The sequence below is a fragment of the Corvus kubaryi genome, unplaced genomic scaffold (assembly GCF_017639235.1).
Source record: "Corvus kubaryi isolate FWS band 111438036 unplaced genomic scaffold, C.kubaryi_AGA036_p1.0 37397, whole genome shotgun sequence".
In the NCBI taxonomy this organism is placed as follows: Eukaryota; Metazoa; Chordata; class Aves; order Passeriformes; family Corvidae; genus Corvus; species Corvus kubaryi.
In genome coordinates this window covers 7,355,590-7,371,908 of record NW_024581136.1, presented here as the reverse complement: position 1 = coordinate 7,371,908, position 16,319 = coordinate 7,355,590, and the positions used below count along the sequence as shown (strand labels likewise).

Genomic DNA, 16,319 nt, shown 5'->3' with positions numbered 1-16,319 from the left:
TTTTAATGAGATTTTTTCTGTACAGTGCAAGTTTAACATTCCCACAGAACAGATCAATACCACTTTTTTCTCCCAGATACATTGGGGAACATCCTGCACTTGAACCCATCCAGGAAGATCAATCCCCCCAGCACTTTTGACTCTCTTCTCACTGCTCTGCAGCAGAGTATTGGCCATGCAGCTGGCAGGAGTGCCAGAGGCAAGACAGGTATCTGCAGCATCCCACTCATTCCCAGTCATGGTCAAAAAGGAATTTTTTTTCTGGAGAAGGGAATACCACGTAGTCCAACCTGGAAAGTATGTTTTCTTTACTTTATTTCCACCCACACAAGTATCTGTGGATAGATGAAAATCTTATATTGTAGTGCTGGTAGCTGTTCTCCAATCACAAGGAGGGCACAGCTTTGAGAGGGCTTTTAATTCTTTGCAATGTTAAAAAACTAATTTAGTCAGGGCAGCAAAATCCAGCAGTATTCAAGAATGAAATTGTGCTGTTCTCCATCCAGTCACTTAATGTCTCCTGGCTACTTTTAAATTTCCTTTGCAGTTTTCATTCTCATTTTCCCATTTCACTTTACCCTTTCAACCACTCATGCTTTGTCAGGACACAGTCTGGGAATTAATTTCTTTTACCATTTCTTTACTTGTAAACATAGTCTTCCTGAGTTTATAAACAAAGCTGGCCAAAATTATAGGAGACTTCAACTATTTGGTGTCTCCTCTTGTTTCTTAAAGTGGGCCCCCTCACAATTCTGTATTTCATAATAAAAAATGCCCATGAGAAAAGTAGGTTAAAAGGACTAGGGTTAAAGCCACCCACAAACATAGCTTCTCACTTGAATGCAGAGTTTGGGATTTGGTACACAGTGGAAAAGCCTTTTATTTTATTTTTTGAAGAGAGAAAGTACTCTGAAGTGGATTGACTGTCCTTGATCATTTCCACCCACACAGCCCTTTTTCTCTTGTTTTTGGTTCTCATTTTCAAGCTACATCAATACAAAGTCTGTGAAAATGATCTTTTTCCCCCTCACATATTTACTGCTGTCCCCAACCCCTAAAAAAATACAAAAAACACCCCCAAAACAATAGAGAACACAGGTATGACCTTAAAAGCTTCTGACTTCTCTGCCATGGCCACAGACAGTACTGTGCTGCTAATCCTGTCTGCCCACTGCTTGTGAGATCTCCTTGAGATAAATATCATTTCTTCATACAAACCACACAGCAAGTGCAGTGAGAGAAATGAGCTGAATTTGTAGCTTGTTTTTAATGAAGATGCTTAAACTCACTCCTAAGAGGTTTTCCATTGTCAAGGAAAAAAGCAAAGAATGAAACAAACCACACTTAACAGATTTGATTTAAAACTAGCCACATCCTCAAGCCTTTCTCCGTACATCTTTATTCTCAATTCAGTGACATTTTCAGAGACAACAAAAATGGCATAAAATACCCTTAGAGTAAAATATCGCCCTGCAAACCCTCTCCCCATCTCCGTTTGTGCTGAAACTGCTACTCCTATTACAGTTCATACTCAGTGTTAATTGCAGTTGTAATGGCAAAGGTCAGTATTGATCCATCAACCCATCTACCCAGCAAGACTTCACAAGCTTATTCTCATTCATACAGAACATTGAACAGTATTAAGAGCTATTGACAAGTGAAAACAGGGTCAAGGACTATGTCTCAGATACTCCCTGAAATATTATCCCACCACAGGCATTCCAATAAGCTTTTGGACTGGGCAGCAGAAGGAGTCTAGAAGAGATCCAAAACTGCAAATCTTCTTGGATTTTGCTGATTAGACACTAATTGTCAAGCAGTTGCAGTGTTTGGAAATGTAACTGTTCCCAACAGGAAAAAAAAAACAAACCAACAAATCCATCCCTCCACAGGATTCTCGTCACCAAAAAGTGCAAAAGCAGCAGCCCCATCCTTGGATGTCCCATCACATCTTTTGGATTGGCATATGCCAAATTGTGACTGGTTCATGATTCAGTACAGCTCCTAGGGTGTGTGCAACAATGCCCCTCACTTACCTGTGACAGAATGCCTGTCAGGAGCCAAAGCCTGGGGTCTTTTGGGGCGGTGAGAAGTAAATCACTTCCAGGAAGGTATGGGAAGGCTTTATCCTGGAATTTGAACCAGATCAAAGCGCATATGATTTATATTCATAAACTATTTATTCCTATGATTAGAAACACCTCAAAGGGATCTGCTTACTGGAAAGAAAGGTGCTCCTTACGTCAGAGAGTGTGTCAGAAGTAGGTCACTCTAAACAGATATTTATTTTAGAAGTACATAACTCAAACAATTCAACAGCACCTAATACAGATTAGTGCTTTGGCATATATTTCATACATAGTTGCTAATGTTCAAGCTGGTGGCTCCCAAGGGCTTTTAAAAGATTAAATACTAAACCCAAAACTAACCAGAATGGGGTCCAGGAAGTCTCAGGGACTAAACGCTTTCAGAAGCATTGCAAAGCTTTTCATACCACTCTCTCTCCTATCCTGCAGGATTTAAAACCCTTCTTGTAAAGAAAAAAGATAATGAAATCCAAGGGATGTAATCCACAGCACCTGGTTGGTGGTGACACCTATATATAACTAAAAGTTTAAAACTTTAGGATTAAAACGAGTCTGTGTGAAAAAGCAATTTAAACACTCAGGTCAGGATACAAAAGCTGAACATCAGCCTCACTGCCATACAGACTGTTATTTCATTTTTTTCCACAATATTTTGAAATAAATACTACTTTCCCTCATGTTATGACTATTTACTGCCATGAAGGGCTAAGGTGTTCCCAACAAAAGGCAGAAAACTGGCTTTACCTGTAGATTTCCCATCTTCTTTCAACTCCTTTTTCTGCTAGCAATGGTTTGCCACAGCTTCTCCCAAGCCCCGGAGCCCCCATGCAGCACCCCCACTGCTGGGAGCCACGTCCCACCCTGCCCATCCCCATTGTTCAGCTGTGGGGCTTTCAGAGCAGTAAGACACCAACAGTAACGAAGCAGGAGCTGTTGCTGGGACAACACTGATGTTCAAGTGGAGGACAGCACAGTGAGCCCTGTCTAAGAGTGGGGGCTGGAAGTGACACTGAAATCAGCTGGAAAATAAACTTTCTAACACAATTTGAAGCATTAGAAAGCAGATATTCTTTATCAGCACTGCACACACCAAAGAGTCTCTCCTTTAAACAGATTGTGGGGTGAAACTTTACAACAGGGTATTTATTCCATCACGATCATGCCTATTCATTACAAAGTATTTCCTAGCTCATACATAAACAAGGCTGTTGCTGGAAGCCACATCCAGAGTGGTGAAACACAGGGGGGACTGAGGGCAGGAGGTGTGAGAAACAGCTGGCTTGGGGTTGGGCGGCTGCCCAAGGCCAAATGGCCACACTGGTCCCAGGAACACGGACACCATTGGACACTGCTATTCAAAAAAACCCACGTGTCTCCCAAGCAGAGCTGGAGAATACAAGTCTAACCAATTTCTACAGCAAAGCACAGGTCACAGAGCCAAGACCTTTTCTGTTAGGGCAATAGAGTTCAGGATGCTTTGAATGGAGATCTAAGATGGAGAAGAAACCAAAAAAGCCTGGAATGCTCTGACTGACAGGTAGCAAAGGAAGCAGCTTTTGGGTTCAGCACTGGTTAAGCAACAGGGGAATAATAATTATTGAAAGATATAATTAGGAGTACCAACTAAAAAAAAAATTACATTTGGAGCTTGCTTACACCTAGGGCTTTGTGTAAATACTTTCAAACAAACAAATCTGTGTTAGCAAAAGGAACCTCATTGCCAGTTTTCAATTTCCCTCTTTAAGATGAACAATATGCAAGGGGTTTTATCTTGATTATTCAGATAGATTAAAAACAGTTTGGTTTTCGTTTGTTTCATTTATTTTGCTGGTTTAAAAAAAAAAGGCAAAAAAACTACTGAAAGCAGAAAAGAGACATATAAAAACCCCCCTAACCAGAGTTAGGAACATAGGAATAATTCAGGCACAGATAAAATAGGATGAAAAAAAAAAAAAAAGGAAAAAAAAAAGTCTCTTTATTACAGCCTTCCAGAGTAGTGGCAGCAGGAAAACAAAATGGAACTGATTTTTATCCTCCTACTTAAGCCAGGACACTAATGAGGTGTGGCTATAATATAAAAAAAGAGGGAAAAGTGGCTTTTATCTATACAAACCCCTTGTAGCTTTAAGTTAAGCACCTCTTCTGCTCTCAGTAGCAGCCCAAACATATGCACAGCGGTCATAGAAGAAAAATAAGATACTGGAGTAGATTCAACATACTGAACAAATCCCCTGAGTTTGTAATTCCCCAGCATTCTCTTCCCTCCAGATGCTACCCAGGATTTTATAAAATTAAGTTACATAAAAATGCTTTCATTCCTGGGAAAGGGAATTTCATTTCATCCTATTCAGACAACTTAATAACAGTACAGATTACTGTACCTCATGTTGCATAGGAAACCACTTTAGAAAAAATGAAGTCTTTTCACTGAAAGAAGGAAGAAAATTCATTCCAGTAGATTTACATTTGCAGTAGATTTGCATCTGCTACTGTAGCAAAGTGTCACTGGTAGAAGCAGCATTTAGATAAAATACCTACTCATAAAATGAGTATCATACCCATTTACAACAGAAAAAATTTAATAAATCAAGACTGAAAAAATTATTATTCATTGAAAAGAAACCACATGGTTGGATGTGTAAAGATAATCTTGACATGAATGCAGTTATCTTCTTGGCATAATTTATGTGAACTCCTTTCACAGAAGACCATTAACAAGGTATAACAAAACCCATAATTAATCTGAAAACAAGAATGCAACATTAAGTTTCCCAGCACCTCAAGTTTTCTAATGAATGAAATATTTCCTACTGTCTTTCATCAGAAGAATAATCTAATAAAGTTTTATTAAAATGTACAATAACAGAATAGATAGGTTTAAAGTACAGCCTCTGTACAGTGTAATGAGGTTTTGGCTCATAAAAATGCTTAGACTTTCATTAAAGAGATCAATGACCCCAAAAGGAAATTAGTTTAGCAGAAGTACACATGCAGGTTCTGCAGAATACCATTGTATGTCAGCATCAGGATGAACTAGGGCATCCTTCACAAAAGGATATAAATGAAGGCAAAGCCACAGTAACAGAAGAACAAGACAAAGTCTTGACAAAGGACTAAGGGGCAGCCCCAAACTTAGCAATAACCTCTGAGTGCAACACATTTGAGCAAGTTCAAAGAGAAAAATATGAGTGTGAGAAAAAGCAGAGCCTCAGCATCACCAGAAGGTGCAGTGGAGGATTAATGGAGGGAGGGGTTTTCTTCCATATAGGGATGTCCTACACAGACCCAAGGATTATATTTAAGCTTTTCTACGTAACCATTTCTGAGACAGATTTATCTGTTTTAAACTGGCTGTACACCACTGCATTGCTCTACAACAACACATATAGCTCATATCACAAGGGGACACACTAAAAATCAAACCAAGTCTAGGACTTGGAAATGTTTGTATTTTCATTCCAGTTGCAATGATATATAAAAATTGCCTTTAAAGTTTCCTAGGCCCAAGACATAAATTTTTAGTACTAAATATTACTAAACAAGTAGTAACAGTCATGTTGTAACAGCTAGAAGTCCCTCGTAGATTCAAAATATGCTTTCATCTTCTGACCACTGCAAATTTCTGAGGTCACTAAGTACCTCTCTTACTCTTCCCACTAAAGCAAACCCAGCTGTCCTCAGACTGTTTAGACTTTTTTCTCCAAAAGTGCCTGGCAATAACACTGACATTTATTGCTTAGCTTTTATTGCACTCTTTGGAACTAAGGAGAACATATGAGAATATGTATTTATACACACACACACAGAGAGAAAAATATGCATTTATCAGATTCCTTTACGTTTTCATTGAGCTGTTTTTACCTGTTCACATCTTCTTTTATTTAATGGTTCAACAGATATAAATATACTTTTCCAAATACCTTACTGGGATGTTCCCCACTACCCGAAGTAAAATAAACATTATCAGTTAAAATTTAGATCTGTTTTATATGCAGTTCTTGCAAGAACATTAACAATAGCCACTTTTAAATAACCAAACATGATTAATAATCTCCAAAAGGAATAACACTGCACAAAGTCCACCTTGGAATAGCCACCAACAAAAAAATAACCTAATAAGAAAATATAAATAAACATTGCTGAGGAAACTAGCTAAAAATAAATCTAATCTGAGACAGACAAGTTTAGGGTATTACCAAACAGCAGCAGGAAAACATGGACCTTTCACCCATATCAGTCTTCCAATCCATCCACTGAAACCCCTATTTCAAAACTGCAGGCAAGAGTTTTCAAAGTTGCAACATCAAAACAAAAGTTTTATGAGGATGATATGCTGCAATGTAATCAAATATTTATTGATACTCCCAGTCTTGGTACATGTTATCTAGAGTAAGAGTGGGACAAATAGCTTCAAGTGCTCTTACAGCTATCAGTAAGACTTCTGAATACAATTAGTATTCCCTTCTGATCATAGCAAGATTTAAAAGACATGTACCCACACAATACAAGGAGAGCTGCCATCCATGACAGATAACTACTTTAAGAAGATTACTCCTATTCAAACTGTTCACATAATGTTTATGTGGATAGCTTAAGGGATAACAGATCTACTGAGCAAAAAGGCTTCCAACTAAAAGTGTGGGTACACCAGGTTTTGGAACAACTGTCCTTGGGGTTCCAGCCCCAGTGGTGCGCAGCAAACTCCTGGCTGCCATTGGTCAGGCAATTCCCAGCAGAGAGAAATTTGCAATCTGAGAAAGAACTACATTCAGAGGATTGTGTGAAGTCCATGGGTTGTACCAGGCTTGTATGACACAACCCTTCAGCTGGATGCGTTCCACTGAGCCACTTCATCGGCCTCCTGCACTCTCTGGATAAAGCAAAGTGTTTGGCTGGCCCTGTTCCCTGAGTCATAACAGAGACAGCAGCCATTGAGTCACCTGCTCCTGCCTCCCTGCAAACCAGGCAGCCACTGGGACACTCCACAGGCACCATCCGCAGTCAAGTGTGGCCAGAGGCACAGGGAAGAACCAAGGCCCTGTGGCAGAGCCGCGGAGCCAGCAGCAGGAAAGGCAGGTGGCTATAGGGAGCAAAACCAGAAAGCCATAAGTGCTACAGTGTGGAGAGACTTAAAAACCACAGTAAACTGCAGGTAAAAAATGAAATCTTAGCCTGGGATAAAATAGTCAGCTTCATTCTCTCCCCATGCATCCTCAAGTCACTGCCAGACAAGCTGCTGGTCACTCATTCACTGCCTGGGAAAGGGAGTTTGTAGCAGCTGATTAAGAGTGACTGCTCATCAGTATTAACAGCCTATTTCTAAATGGTTTCATGCAGTAAGACAGAACCAAGATGATTACTGTTGTCCATAAAGATCTATGGAAAAGAGAACAACAACCAGGGAGAAGAGCCAAAAATAGATTCCAGATTGGCAGGCTTAATCTGGAAGTGAATACCAATAACCAAAGAAGCAGAGGAGGGTTTCAGCAATCGGAACAGTGAAGCCACGGGAAGATGTGCACGTGAGCAAGCAACAGGAACGTCTCGATAGCTCCAGATGCAACAGCTGCTTACAGTGGCAGATGATTGTGTTTCAGGATCTGGAGGATCCCTTCAGCCAAGACAGAGGGTAAGAAGAAAACCTGCCCTCCCCCAAATCAATAACACTTTCACTGTCTGCAAGGCAGTTAGATTTATTCAGGGATTTCCAAACTGGCCACTCAAAGCATTAATTTCAAGAACATTTTTACTCACCAAAAACTGTTTTGAGATAAACAGGTCAGTGTAAACAATACAATCACATGCTTGGAAAAACAGCTTGTTGTACAACCAGTAACTGATGTAAGTTTTACAGTTGTCTTAGTTTTGTTAGGCTAAAGATTAAGCTGGCTGCCAAAATAATTAGCCTTGGGCTTCCTCACAAACCATAATACTTCAATATTAAAGGCTATATTGTATTTTAAAATGTCAATTAAGTAGTTTGCAATAGACTGTATTTTTCCTAGAGTTTAAAATGCCTAAAATTATCCTTAATTTATAGAAAGAGTGTAAATCTTTCTCAGCTTTGTGAGCACAAATGAAATTACTTCAATTTAGATTTTCTTACAGTGTGCACCTGTGCAGCAATATATGCTTAGTACAATGAAATTAAGAACATTTTCATAATTACAGTGATTTTACTACAGATTAGTATCTCCAATATAACACAGCAATGTTCAATTGGGCACACAATGGAAAAAAAATAAAAGGCTTAAGTTTCAGATGAACACATCTGGTAATCTAGAACAGCATGATAAATGATCAAAAATATAAGAGATCTTCTGCTTATTCTACTGATTAAGAACACAGGCAGCTATTAATCCAACTAGATTCTAGAGAGGACATGAGAAAAATTAAAGTGAGACACAGAGTTATATATTATCTATCTATCTATCTATATATATATACACATACAATGTTTCAAGAAAAATTGTGTTTGGGGAGCAGATTACATAAATCTTCTACAGTGCTGCAAGCTGCATTATTCCATTCTTTGGTACACAGAATAGTGGGATAAAGAAGTCAGAAGAACCTTATGGTTTGAGATATACTCCAAGTATAACAATATGTACTCTGAAAAACAAGAATTAAAACCACAACCCTGAAAAAAACACTTGGAGGTTCACAGCTGTCTACACACTGAGATTCAGAAATTTAGAAACTTGAACTCCGTGTTATTGTGCTCTTAGCTAAAATACAGATTAACCCTAAATAAAACAGAGGAGTAGTAACATTTCCCACTCCCCATTAACCTCTCCTTCACAATAAATACTTTCCCTTCACACAACACAGAACTCCCACCACGACCACCGAGGCACATCTAGGAACGTATGCTATGAACCTCGATTTTTCCAGCCCAGAACGTTTCATGTTATGAGACCTCACATCCCTTAAAAGCCAAGGGAATGAACTGAGATTCATCTGACCAGAGGAGCCCGGGATTGCCAGGGCTGCCCGCACGAGCACAGGCTGCCCATACCTAGCGAGGGCTGAGGACAGCGGAGCATTCCCGGACCCCTCCAGCGAGGCTCGGGCAGCCCCCAGAGAGCCGCGGGGTCCCTGGCAGCGCAGGGCACGGGCCAGGGGAGCGGCCCCACCCGCAGCCCCTCCAGCTGCCCACGAGCCCCCGTTCACCTGCACAGCTCCCGCACAGCCCTGCCCCGCCGCAGCTCCTTTACCTGGGGCAGCCGGGGCCCATGGGGTCCATCAGCTCCTGCCCCACCCCGGGCGAAAGGACCGCAGCCCTTTCACCTGGGGCCGCCTCGCCCCTCGGGCAGCTGCGCCCTGCCCGGAGCCCTGCGGGCCTCTGGGCCGGCGGCGGCCGGGCCGGGGCTGGTGTTGGGCTGGCCGGCGAGCAGCAGCTCCCAGCAGCTCCCAGCTGCGCTCTGCTCCCGCACCTGGTGCCCAGCACCGAGCAGCAGCCAGGGGCCAGCCCCAGGGACGGCTCCAGCCCGGCCTCACCCGCCCCAGGCTCTGCTCAGTGCCCGGAGGCACCGCCGTGCCCTCCGCCAGCCCTTTGGAAGCAGCATAGCTTTCCCCCGGGCTGCCCAGCAGTGCTACAGGGTCCAAATGACTGCCGGGGAAGGGGGGGGAGACACTGTTTTAACCTCAGCAAATTGATGAATTAATATTTTATATTGCATCTACATCTTCTGTAAATGGATGCACCGAGGTGATAAAGCAGGCAGACAGGCAGAAAGAAAAATCTTTTGTAAAATCTGGACAGCAAAGTAAGTTCCTCTAGGCAAATTTAATTAATATTAATTAAAATGAATGCCAGAGAATGTTGGGGGCAGGGAGACTGGCATGATGGATTGTCACCTCTAAAGCGAACAGAAAACTCTTGCTTGGTTCAACACACATGGAAGAAGAATTTTATTCAAATTGATTAACCAGTATCTTCTAAGTAGGTTAAGGTTTGTGTCTCCAACCCCTTAAGCAAATAACATTTTTGACATTGATTGCAGTAACCACAGGAATCTGCTTTACAAATTTGCCCACTGCACAACTCTAAAACACTGTAGTTCTCAACATTCTTTTACTTGACCAGACATTCCCCATGTGACATTTTCCACTTACTCTTGGAGAAAAAGTGTCTAAAAATTCTCAGCAAAAACAATACAGGACTTCCTAGTACATACCCTTCAGGGCTGAAAATCTCCCCGTAAAATCTTAACAAAGTCAATGAAAAATTAGTACTGAGGAGGATTTTAAGGGATGGGCAAAAACATTTCCCTGCCCTAACTCCTTCAACATTGCTGACAGATGCTTATTTCACTTGCTCTTTAAAAGCACCCATGGCAGAAATGCCATATTTCCACATTCAATGTGTGCTGTTTCACCAACTGTTATTTTTTTCTCCTACCTAACAGAAATCTGATTTGCCACCTTAATTTTGTCTTATCTATTGAACAATTCAGGTTATTCCCTTCCTTTCCAGAATGGCCTGTTTCTTGTCCTGGATGAAGGAGTTGTGGCTGTCTCTTCCCTTGACCCACTTCTAACAAGCCAACAATGCCTGTTGTGCAGAGTATCCTCTGCACAGGGCATTGAAGTCCAAAAGGCAGGGGGCACCAAGATGGAGATAAATTTTTTAGATTTTTGTTACAAGTCAAAACTACTAAAAATAATTTTCTGAATACTTCTTAGTAATGACATAACATTTCATAGACCCTAGTGAGCACTCCTGTATTTAGATGTTAAATGCACAATCTTGGATTCCAAGCACTCGGGCCTCATGCACAAGGAGCACTTTTGCCTGTCATTATTCTTCCAGCCTGATTTGCATGGTGCACCTGAGCAGCAAAGCATGGTCAAGAATTGGTTTGTCTTCACAGTGAGAAATTAGAGAATAAATACATGGAGAATGAAATCTAAAAATAGAAAGCATCTTCTAGAATAAGAAGATAAAAAGAGGTTATATGTGGCCCATGTCACAAGACAGAGAGATGCAAAAAGAAATGCCTAAACAATTGAAGGACAAGATGAATGAGTTAGCATAATAAATGATAGCAAGCAGAGCAATTATTTTGCTATTTTTTTTTCAGTCTAGGGCAAACAGAAAAATGGAGGTATTATCCTCTGTTCCTTTCATATCATGCAGCTAACAAGTTCTATTATGGTATTGCATTACAGCCTACCCCACCACCACTGAATAAAGACATGCATATATTACTGTTAGCTACCCATTTCAAAGCTTCCAATTCCAGAAACAATAATCCATTTGGGGAAAAAAAAAAAAGTGATCCTGCAGAGTAATAAGAGTAAAAAGTATTAAAATTCTTTGTTCCCTATGTGCTTACATTGATCTCCTCTAGTTTCCCTCCAAAGATTTTAAGAAATAGTGTTTCACCATGTAGACTTCCAAGCTCAGGCTGCGTGCTGGTAGGAATCTATACCTACCCTTAGGACTTCCTTGAGAGAGATTCCCAAGATTGATGTAGACACCTTCCAAAGCAGAAACATAATGGTATAAATGATAAATGAGGACTATTATATAACCACATCAACCCCTGGAATATAAATCGTGGATTTGGCTATGGATCCAATACACTTTCCTCTCAAATGCAATCCTAGTTTCAATCATTTCTTGCAGACTCCACCCTGTAATTCAGGTGTGGTTCATGCTGAAGGAGGTGTTTGCAGGGAAAATGTATCATCATTGCAGTCAGCCATCCTGCAGTAAACCATTCCCCTTCTGCACCAGCCATTCCTACTCTCTTTAATTCAGCATAAATTATGAAATCTCAGAATAAACCAGTACCACTGTGATATTCTTTTTGTAGGTTTTGTAACATGTGGTCTGTTCTGTGCACAATGCAAGGAGCAGGACCAAGCAGAGCTTGCACATTCACAGTTCAGTCACTCATCAGGTCACTTTCTTGCATTCTCAGCATGGCAACTGCATGTTCATTTATGAAAACTGAACCTCCAGTGATGGTGCAGCATGAATTAAACTAGATTTCCATTCAAGGCTCAATGAACAATTAACAACCCTGCAATGATACTATAGTTCAGAAATTCATGCAGTTTCAAACACCTCGAACCATCTGTGTTCAGAAACATTAGAGCTTTGGTGTTAAAAGTGTTCTTATCAGTACTTAGTTAATCCCATGATAAATCTGAGCAGTGAACTTAACAGTTTAGAAACAGAGTCAAAAGAAGCAATGTATAATTTTTATTTCAACACATTTCTCTAATTGCTAATTGGACCTTCCTGGACCATGAAGATAATTAGGTTATTTTTTCCTCTCATTTTGTGATATCTCAACTTTTGCATACACTATGCCTGGGAGAACACAATGTTCCAGCTGAGGGAAAAAAACACTGAAGGACGGTAATTAGAGAAAATAGCAATGCAGAGTTGTGACCCACATCACGAACATTAACAAGTACTCAGGAAAGAGATCCCACTAGGAACAACCAGTTAATGATTGTATGAGAAGTGCCTTAAGTTATTCTGCTTGAAAAGGTGCAAGCTACTGAGCAGGGTAAAGTGCTTGCTGGCAAACTGAAAATAGGATTTGCAGACAGGCCCCCACCCAAACCTCACATCAAGTTTGACTTTTACAATTTAATATGTTTGTACATTGAGAGCATACAGAAGAGGAAAGCTGTTTCAGATACAGACAGCATGTCTGGTTTAGAAAGTGAAAAAGCTCTAATTTGTTGTTTCTACAGAGTGAGGAAATTGCATTTCATTATGTGACTGAGGTAACAATATCTTTATATTTTTATGGTGTCTGTATATGTTTTAGGATATGCATATATATTTTTCAGGAGACATGAAAGTGTTCCTTGGCAATTGGAGTATTGGGAGACTGTTTATTCATTACTCTTATTTAGTTTATGAGTACATTTGCAATCCTTCACATCTTTCTGTAAATTTATTCCACAAAACTGAAATGAGAAGGATTATATAGTTTTGTCTGTTTAGTAGTAGCCCTTTACTCCAGAATATTCATCTTTAGCTATCTTATACCCACACACATTAATCTCAAAACTATGTTCAAATTATGATGCCCAATGGCATCCTAAAGAGTAGCCAGGCCTTAACAGAAACACCTCCAGATATTTTGTCCATATGAAAGTCAGGCAGCAATTAAGTCTTTTCCCCCCCTCCCCTTCTTTTCTTTTCTCAAGATTAGCCAGCTGAAATGCTTACAGACAGCACTACATCTCCCCCACCCAAGGCTGTTTGAGGCAGTGGAGAGAGGTGCACTCACAAAATTTCACATCAGAAGACTCTGCCTTCAGCATAAGGATCTGCCTGAGAACAACCCCTGTCAGAGGCAGGCCTGAATTCAAGGGAAATGCTTGCAAAGAAAATGACCAGCAAACATTGTATTCAGTGCCCCAACATAACACACCTGATTTTATCCTCTAAAAATTCTAACCTTTACGAAGATTTCAGAAAAAATTCCTACAAGTATTTTATTCACCCATTAGGATAGAATAGGCTGGACATATAACTACTAAGGGAGAAAGTGGATTGTAAAGAAAATACACTTTTAAAAATTAATTTAAAAGCAACAAAGAGATTTCATAGTCTTAATAAAGGAAATGCATTGTGGGAGCAACAATTTATAGGCTAAGAAGAAATTAGCATGTAGCATGATAGTTACCTGAGTCACACATTTATGATCTTACATGACGCTAAAACATTAACTGGGAGACAAAAATGGCAATTGAATACAACTTAGAAGAAATGCCTTGATAATTAAGTAATTAGATAATTTTACTTGCAGTCTATCACAAACAGTGATATCAAATTTATTTCACATTATTCCTAAGTAACTTACTATAACATTTATAATCCCTTTAACCTGAAGTAGTCCGTATCCATAGAGATAAAAGAAAAAAAAAGAACAGTATGGAAACGTATTAAAGATTCCATTCAGCTTTCCCTGAAGGCTTCCAAACAGTTTCAATTATAGCTCTGTCAAACTTAACACTCTAATGGTCCCTATACACGTTGTTTCATATATTTATTCTCCATGAAATTACTGGTAGAAAATAAGGACCGAAGTAAAAAGTTTCTAGCAAAGCATGACTGAAGGCAAGCTTTAGATAAATTATACATCAATTACAATTCTATTCTTGTAGCTATTACTGATACAAGATGTTCATGTGTCTAAATCAAACCCTCTCATTGGTGCAATTTTCCAAGTTGTACAGGCGCTCCAGGGTGTCACCAGGTAAAAGACAGATAGAAGTTGTGGGATTTTCAGTTGGGCTTTAATTCTCCTAGTGAGAGGTTTTATTAAATTTACTAAATGCCTTTCATTTTTAGTACCTCTATATTTATAAGGGTTGCATATGTCCCCAACTTCAGATGATCTTTAGCGCAAGCAAAATCCATACACCTTTTCTAGTGTTTTGTTTTGGTCCTCCAGAGATGCTGTTTAACTAACAACAAAGGGTATTTGGTAGAGGCTTTACATCCAGAACATTTAAAAATGTAAATCGTTCCCAAAACCCACTGGAAGACACTTGGGAGTTGACAGGGAAAGAATTTAATTGTATTTTGAAAGGCTCTGTGGAAAATCCATAGGCTAAGAGCAAGCTTAATTAGCAGGAATACGTGGTGACATTGGTCTATGCAGCCACTAGAATTACAACAATATATGCACAGTTAACTGTTTTATATTCACATAGGTCAGGTACATAATGTACAGGCTTGGTGCTGACTTTGTTAATGTTTGAATAAAAGTTTAAAATGTTTGGGGTTCCTAGGTCAGTGCAATTAACTTAGGAAGTATTTGGTGCAGGTTTGCAGGGTGCTTAACTTCAGTGAGAGACGGCTCAAACAGGTGGGTGCTGTGAAAACATCACAGAGAACATTTGACAATGAGGAAACTTTTTTTTATCAGCGTAATAATATGCCTTGCTGACTATATCAAAATAGGGAAAAAAAGTCTGGTTTCATTTCAAATTATTATCCAGTTCTTGTCAAAGACAAGCAATTAGGCCAGAGAAGCATATTGATATTCATATTTTCTGGAACTAAAATGCACTATATTTATCAGCTTCAGTCCTTTAAAATAAATATTGACAAGAAAAGATGGGAAAAATTATTTCTTATCCCATCTGCCACTTAAAATGTCAAGCCTGAGCAATGCCATTTTCAGTCTTTCCTGATATGTGATCATAAGATATTGTTTATCTTTGCTTTGTGATGGCATTAAGAAACAACAGTCAAAACTACAAAGGTCAAGTTGTTCCTTCTGGTTTGTCAAGCTGTATAATCCTCCTTCAGTGGACTTGGATTTTGGGAGAGATGTGGGTGACAACAGTTTTAAGAGAACTGAAAACCAGTTCTAACATTGAAAAGCTTTTGGAGAAAAAAAAAAATGTATTGATCATAGGACAACAAAGAAAGTCACATTATAAAAACTATTAAGGATTTGTATAACGGTTTATTCGTCATCATATGTTCCTCACAGCCCGTGAGGATGAGTATGGCTATAGGGACCCCTTAGCCACATTAACAGAAGGGCTGAATTCAATTTAAACTGTGTCTATCAATTTCTATGCTTTGAGAAATGGCCCTTTTACACTTCCATGAGAACAGAACTTTGCAATAGTTCAAATGATATCTAATGGTGGTTTGGAGCCCAAGGTTAAAGTTTCAGTCCCTATATAATGACTGCATGTGTTCCATTCAATGATTGGGATATGATTATAGTCCATACATGGTGAGATATTATTATAGAGACTATACAGAGTTGGCACTTGGATTAATTAAGGGATGATACCTCATTTTTTTTTCTGTATGAACAAAACTGACTGAGCATTTTGTAAGCAGAACTGCAAAGGAAACTGGTTCACTTTCAAACTACACCATTTGGGAGAACATTTTTGAAAAACTACCTATCAGTGACAGCTGATATAAAGCTTAACAGAGGAGCTTGGCCCAAGAATATTCTCTTGAGATTTGATCATTATCAGTTTGGAGTAAGAAAATTCTGTGCTTGAGTGATTTTAATTTTTTTAACTAAATTTTATTTATTAGAAACATCTTACAGCTTGGAGCTGTATGGAAAGATGCCACTGAGTTGGAAAGGTTATCTATAACTGCCCCACAAATTCAGGATATGAGTATTGATTACACAATTCTAAGTTGTCCATATTGCTGTATTTTGGGGGTAAATACACATATATCTGCAAAACAGCATTATGAGATCCAGTTAT

The 16,319-nt window shown here is 39.5% G+C and overlaps 1 long non-coding RNA gene across 2 annotated transcripts in view; it reads right to left on the bottom strand.

Annotated features, from left to right (window-relative positions):
- Nucleotides 1-9,496, bottom strand: part of LOC121671291 — a 310,077-nt gene extending 300,581 nt beyond the window's left edge. Inside the window, exon 1 of one of the 2 annotated variants that reach the window (XR_006018467.1) lies at nucleotides 9,261-9,496. This is a non-coding gene — a long non-coding RNA (uncharacterized LOC121671291). The remainder of the gene's footprint in view (nucleotides 1-9,260) is intronic. The other variant, XR_006018468.1, reaches the window with a different exon arrangement.
- Between the last annotated feature and the right edge of the window lie 6,823 nt (nucleotides 9,497-16,319).